General features: G+C 54.9%; 1 protein-coding gene across 9 annotated transcripts in view; it reads right to left on the minus strand.

Annotated features, from left to right (window-relative positions):
- Window positions 1-6,068, minus strand: part of ZNF536 (zinc finger protein 536) — a 443,099-nt gene extending 437,031 nt beyond the window's left edge. For 2 of the 9 annotated variants that reach the window (XM_081505680.1, XM_081505682.1), the window contains exon 1: window positions 5,112-5,636. The gene's annotated coding sequence lies outside the window, so the exon portion shown is untranslated. Of the gene's footprint in view, window positions 1-2,165; window positions 3,241-5,111; window positions 5,637-5,867 lie in introns of those variants that run through there. The other 7 variants (XM_081505679.1, XM_081505683.1, XM_081505684.1 and 4 more) reach the window with 6 other exon arrangements.
- Window positions 6,069-6,394: the final 326 nt, after the last annotated feature.

The raw sequence follows: 6,394 nt of genomic DNA on the forward strand, positions 1-6,394 counted from the left end.
CATTTGAACGGGCTCTTGGATTTTATAGGTCTGATCTGGTGGAAATTTCTTTGGTTACCTAAGGCAGAGTAGACAACCTTATCTGTCAGCTTTTTGGGGCTCAGCAGGCAATGAATGTTCCACATCTCAGCACTGCCTTCAGTACCCAATGGGCAACTGTGGTTAGTAGGGCTGCACATCCTGGCCACCTCCCTGTCCTCTCTCATAATGGGGGTTACTGGCCTCCAGCTTGGACCAGAGCAGCGTGACTGTCTCTCCCTATTCTGCCCTATGTCTTCTGTGAAGACAGCCCCAGCCAGCAGTTAACTTGCTGAGTTGTGAGATCTCAAGCTCGCTCAGAAGTTAAGCACTCCAGGCACAGAACAAGATGGGTTTTCAGAGCAGTGGTCCAAGAGAATGCAAATTTATTGAAAGCGCTTTCTCCAGGTTTTCCATAATTACCATTTATGTCTCCAGGAACTGTTTCCCCGAACCCAGTTTAGGGTGAAAGCATTTTAGAGACTTTCTCTGCAGATGACATATGAGGTACTAACCTTTTTTCATATGCCCAGATGTTAAGTTCATTTTCATCACATTTATGCAAATTTCATTTGAACAGTAAATCAAAAGAAATCTTAAATCTTTGTACACTATTTAAAAATCCACACTAAATCCGGTTTACTTGCAGTGATATTAACATAAAGTCACAGTTAAGGGACTGAAGGTAGGAAGCAGATGTCACAATCCCGTCTTCTATGCAATGGCCCCAGAGAGACCTGGGGTCCCAGTCATCCATCAGATCAAAAAAATGTCTCTGCCTGGTCACAACCCAAAGCAAGTGTTATCAGCTTAAGGGTACTCTGTAGATTGAAGCCTTCTAAAAGTTTTCCAAACTTTGGGAAAACAGGGGTCCCTCAATCTAGGGGCCTGCCATCCTTGTTAGTGTCTGGACTCGGGCACTACAAAGTTCAAGTCAGGGGCCCAGTAGTGAGACTTCTGTCAGCTCGCTTCTTCCTCAGCAGGGGGAAAAGTTAATTCCTAGGGCTCTGCAGGCCTGCATTTGTCAAAGCGCTGGACGGCAGTGCTATCATTACCAAGCAAATCAGCCAGGCGGTTAATGGTGGAATCAGGAGACATTTGCACTCCGCTATCAGAATGACATCATAACTAAAGCAGCCTTCAGCCAGAAGCCTTAGGCTCTCCCTAAGCAGAGGCCGGAGGGTTGCCCCCTGCCCCCCTGCGTCTCCCCAGGCTGAAGCTGAGTCCCCTGCCCCTTCCCGTCAGGCTGGTGGGCCGAGCTGCCAGCAAATTTCCTAGCAAACAGAAACTAGGGTTACAGTTTTCTCCCAAGAAAATCTACTTTTCCCCAGGTTCTGAACACTGTAAATAAATAATACACTATTGTGTTTTTAATAAAATTTGAGATATTATAAAATCACTTATCTGGACAGGCCACGGTTGCTATTTTATGAATGTAACTACATTTTGGCTATAGAATTTATGGCATTTCCAACAGAACTGTCAGTCTCTCGGTGACTCTGTCTTTAGTAAAGAAGCCCTGCACACTCTCCTTCGAGCACTAGAAATAAATGATGCTGGAGAAATTGGGGGGGGGGGCGGGCAGGGAAGGAGCTAAGGGAGAAAAGCCCTTCTTGCTCTTGTTGTGCCTGCCTTCCTTTCTTTTTAAAGCACAGCCGATCACACATACACACACACACACACACACACACACACACACACACACACACACACAGAGCCAGAGACACAAACCTTAGAATAATGGGGGAGGCATTTGGCGACGAGCTGCAGACGCGGCGCGGCGCGACTAGCAGCCGGCCCGGCTCTCTCTCTGGCTCGCAGCTCTACCCTCCACGGCGGCGGGGACCGACTACCCGCCCGGACCCAAGATGCCCAACTCCACCGCGTCCCAATGATCGCCTCCCGATTCTCGCTACAGGTACATGCCTGGCCCAAATACCTCACCTGACCCGAAAACTCGGGAGACAGAGGAGGGAAAAGTTGTGCAAGCTGCTAGCCGGGAGCGCCGGAGCCGGCGGCTGCAGTCCTCCCGCCAGCGAGCAGCCCTCCGCCGAGGCCCGCCCGGCAGCGCACGGCGCCGGGGCACCTCGCTCGCCTGCTTTGCGCGCTAACCTCGGGGCGCACCGAGGCCACGGCAGGGCACTTACTTGGCACTCGCTTTTGAGCGTGCAGGTCGTCGCAGTTTTCACTTGGGTTTTCAAACAAGTTTCAGGGAGGGAGAATGAGGGGAAAGAAAAAAAGAAAGAAAAAAAAAGAAAGATCCAATTATGCAAATAGGCTCCGGACTGGGAGGCGCGCGTCGAGTCTGACGCCGCTACTGTACGAGTTCTCGGAGCAGCCCCGGGCCGGGCAGATTTATGGGGGCGCGTCACGGCTACGCCAGGTCCCGCCGCCGGAGCATCTCGAAGTTAATTAAAGCGGTAATGTCCACTTTCCCGGCGACCCTCCGTGCGCGGGTTTACTGTTTCACCGTCCAACCCGACCCGGGCGGGGGCGGGGACGCTCTCCCCGCGCCTCTCTTCCTTCCCTCTTCTTGCTCCCCCTCTTTTTCCTCTTTCGTCTCTTTAAGTCGCCTGCCTTCCACTCAGTGAACAATGAACAAAGATGTGAGTGATGGGAAAAGATCGCCCCCTCCCAACCCCAGCAGTGAGCAAAGCCGGTCTCAAAGTAAAAATCCAGTTGCTAATATCAAACTGGAAAAGAAAACAGCGCGTTCCCAGTCTAACCTCCCCTTCCCCCCCACCCCCCGCCATACACACACACACGCACGCACGCACGCTCACCCCACCGCAAGTTCACCTAAGCCCTGGCTGGGGGCGGGGGCGCAAGGCCAGGGCTCCAGGGGCTGCCCAACGCGCCCGGGACACCGGGGACAACGGACACTGGCGGTGAAGAGCACTCGGGCCCGGCCTGCTTCTCGCGCCCCTCCCCGCCTGCGCTCCCCCCAACCCCCTCCCGGAGTCTACACCGGCCAGCCCGGCCCCGCGGCCCGCTCGGGCTGCCCGGCGGCCGGATGCGCTCAGCAAACGCGGCCCCTGTCGGTTTTCTGCTAAACTGCACAGCGGCGGCGGCTGCCGGGAGAAGGCGCAGGAGCAGCCGAGGCCGGCACCGCGCGCGCACTCACCCCGCCCGGCCCACTGCCCCTACCAGCGACCGGCCGGCCGCCGGCTCCCACCCGCACGCACTCTTGCGCGCCCACCAGCGCCCGCGGGCTCCCCGACCAGCAGGCCAGGACGCCGCGCAGCCGCCGTATTTTCTGCTAAAGTGAAAACGAAGGCGGCTGACAAATCACGTCTCCTGTGAGGCACTCGTTAGACATAACAATATCCGGCAAACAAAACCCAGCCGTGGCTGCGACCGGCGCGCGGGGCTGGGACCCCGCCCTGCCCCTCCTCGCCCCCGCTCTTTTCTCAGGCCTGCGCCGTCCCCAGCCCACCCCCAACCGATCGTCCGACCTTCCACCTAACTCGAGGGTTGTGTGCACGTTCGCCGAGAGGCGGACATAGGAACGTTCACAATACAGAAGTGGGAAAAGGAGGGGAGACAACTTTCCACCTGTCCCCAAAGAAAGCCCTGCAGGAGTTTTCTCAGAAGAGTGGGCTGGGGACAGATCTCTGCCCCCAGTCCCCTTTTCTTTTCTTTTTCCTAACTTCCCAGCGCCTGCGTTTCCACCTTCCACTTCACACACATCCATCTATATACAGATATCTATATTTTAAATTATTTGCAAAACTGCAACAGATGGGCGCGTCGAGATCTGGACACTTTCCTACTCATCATCAAAGAAAAGCTCCCCCCCCCCCTTTTTTTGCCTAAAATACATCCTGGTCGCGCCTACGACTGTTTTCCTCAATTCTTCATCTTCAAAAAATGTCTTGAAGCAAACAGAAAGGTTTATCAGCAAAGATCATTTTCCTCCTAGTCATACATCTGGCCTGGGGATTCCGTTCCCCCAAACTGCGCTCTTCCCAGACGCCCCCAACCCTCTGTCTCCCCGCCTTCCTAAGCCCCCACGCCCGTACTCCCTCACTCTGATTGGCCTCATTTCTCCAGCCCCGGGCTAGCCGGCTCAGTTCCCTCCATAACCTGTTACTATTTATTTCTTTATTTTTATCTTTGGCCCCAGGATTGGCCCCCAGGGCCTGGGCTAGGCTGGGGCAGGTGCTGCGGGCACCATCTGCGCTGGCAGGCGCCACAGCCTTTCCTGGGGTCGCGAGTTCGGACCCTGACACCCCGGCCCTACCGAGCCCCCGGCCTTGGCCTCGCCCGACTCCCCGGGTACAGGAGGCCAATGAAAACACAAAATGGCAGGTCTCAGCGGCCCTTGGCGCCCGCGAGTTTGACACACTGTAAGCATCGGCTAACTTTGATTAAAAAAAAAAATTACGAATTACCCTTTCTACCCCCCGGCGGCGGGGCCGGAATCCCGCAGCGAGCCGCGAAGGAAGAAAGGGAGCGAGGGGCGCACGATTCTCAGGCAAAGGAGAAAATGGGGAAAGTCACTTGAGCAGAAGTTTCCGCGGCCCCGGGCTCCCAGTCTCCACAGACTCCCCCCACCCCCTAGACCCTTTTGAAAGTTTCCCGGGGCCGAGAGCGGCTCGCGGGCCGCGCGCGGCCGGGGAGCGCGGGCTGGGCCCGGAGCGGGGCGCGGGGTCCCGCTGGCGCGCCCGGCGCGAGGCCCGGCGACTCCTTTTCAAAGTAACGGTCCCGGGACCGCGGCGGGGGAGGCGGCGGCCCAGGCGCGGGTCCCGCTCGCCGCCGAAGTTCTCTAGCGCCCTTCGATGCCCAGCCGCCGCCGCTTTCTCGGTTTCTTCCTCTTTTTTTCCCCCCGCTGACAGCTTCTCTCGCCAACGTCACAGCCACGGATATTTAATTAGACTGTATTTTTTAATCGCGATGGGGCGAGAAGGAACCCGGCGGCAGGCCTCGCGGAGATGGGGAGGGGGAGGGGACGGGGGGGGCCGCGCCAAGAGTCCAAACTCACTTTGCCACCTCCCGGACGCCAGAGCCATCCCCCCCCCGCCGCGCCCCCCCCGGACCCCCCACCCCCACCGCGCCGCGCCCCGAGACCCCCCCACCTTTGTTTTCCTTACCTTAAACACTGAAACGCGGGCGTCGGGAGCAAACTCGGGCACGTAAACGGAGCGTTGTAAAAGATTGTGTTCAATGAATAATGAAACATGTCCACATGATTGACTTGATCATTTTCCGGGGCTGAGGGGGGACGGGCGCCCTGCTCGCGCGCCTCGCTCGCCCACTCGGCAGAGCCCTGCGAACTGTTCCCAGCCCAGCCGGGGCAGGGCGGTCTCGATTTTCGTCTGCCTCTTTTCAGAATCGCCCCGTTCATTGATACTCATCACCCAGCCCCAGCAGACATCCCCATCCCCGGCTCGGCCTCCCCCTATCTGGTAGGTGAAATGCATTGTACCATTAAAAACGCTCTCCATTGTCGCCCTGGCATAATTCACAGCAACTAGATAGGTCTTGCGGCATTTAGCTTTGATGAGCCAGAGACTGAACCCTTGATATAATAATCTACAAAGAATGGTGTGTGATCGTCCATTTTTTCTCTCTGTCTAGCAACTAAGAAACCATTTAACACAGCGCAGCTTGCTTCTGACCTTGAGCTCATGTAAACACACTTATTAAAATCTATCTATTCTCCAAGAGCTACATTCTGATTGTCAGACTCGTTACTGAGACATATATCAGCCCCTTCGCTTGTCACTACTTTGCATTCCTGCCTTTGACTAAAGAATTTTTTATCCAGCCGAGAGGGAGAGAGAGATTGCCACGGAGGGAGAGAAGAGAGAGACGGAAAAGGGGAGAGGAAAAAGCGTAATTCTTACCTGCTCTTGAAACTATTTAAAGTCTGTTTCTTTTCTGGGGGAAAAAAAAAAAAAAAACTCCCGGGTGAATCTCGGTGGACAGCGGGACGCGGAGAATCAGTCACAGCCCGGGCGTTTAAGGGAGTCATCAGCGATCAAATGACGTTGATCCGCGCTGTAACCTTGTGGCGTATTTAATGTAAATAAGGCAGTTATGTTGCCAATCGCCGCGATACAAACACGGAGAGGTCGTCAGCCTCGCCTCCCGCGCCTGCCATTAGAGGCGACTTTATTTACAGACACTATTTAGGAGATCATGATAATTCTAAAACAATACTAGTGCCAAATGATTATGAAAATATGATTTTAATTAATCACGTAGTAGGCAAGGAAATTAGCATACGGTAATTAAACTTCGAGAAAAACGTCACGCAGGTTCTCTGCCTTATGGGTCCAGAATAATCATCACGCGGTGGGCTCCAGGACTTAATTATCAAACAAAATAACTTTTTTAAGGCAACTTTGCAAATACTGGTCCTCAAGGCAAA

The sequence above is a fragment of the Giraffa tippelskirchi genome, chromosome 7 (genome assembly GCF_054371585.1).
Source record: "Giraffa tippelskirchi isolate mGirTip1 chromosome 7, T2T-mGirTip1v1.2.pri, whole genome shotgun sequence".
Classification (NCBI taxonomy): domain Eukaryota; kingdom Metazoa; phylum Chordata; class Mammalia; order Artiodactyla; family Giraffidae; genus Giraffa; species Giraffa tippelskirchi.